The sequence below is a fragment of the Panulirus ornatus genome, chromosome 57 (genome assembly GCF_036320965.1).
Source record: "Panulirus ornatus isolate Po-2019 chromosome 57, ASM3632096v1, whole genome shotgun sequence".
Taxonomy (NCBI): domain Eukaryota; kingdom Metazoa; phylum Arthropoda; class Malacostraca; order Decapoda; family Palinuridae; genus Panulirus; species Panulirus ornatus.
Window position 1 is genome coordinate 22,954,013 of NC_092280.1, and position 330 is coordinate 22,954,342.

The following is a 330-nucleotide window of genomic DNA, read 5'->3' on the forward strand; positions in this document are numbered from 1 at the left end:
GGTGTCACTTCCCCCGCCCAACACCACAGACCGACGAGGCTGGGGTGTCAACTCCCCCGCCCAACACCACAGACCGACGAGGCTGGGGTGTCACCTCCCCCGCCCAATACCACAGACCGACGAGGCTGGGGTGTCACCTCCCCCGCCCAACACCACAGACCGACGAGGCTGGGGTGTCACCTCCCCCGCCCAACACCACAGACCGACGAGGCTGGGGTGTCAATTCCCCCGCCTGACACCAGGTGTCGACTCCCCCGCCCAACACCACAGACTGACGAGGCTGGGGTGTCACCTCCCCAGCCCAGCACGGCAGACTAGCCAGAGTGTCTG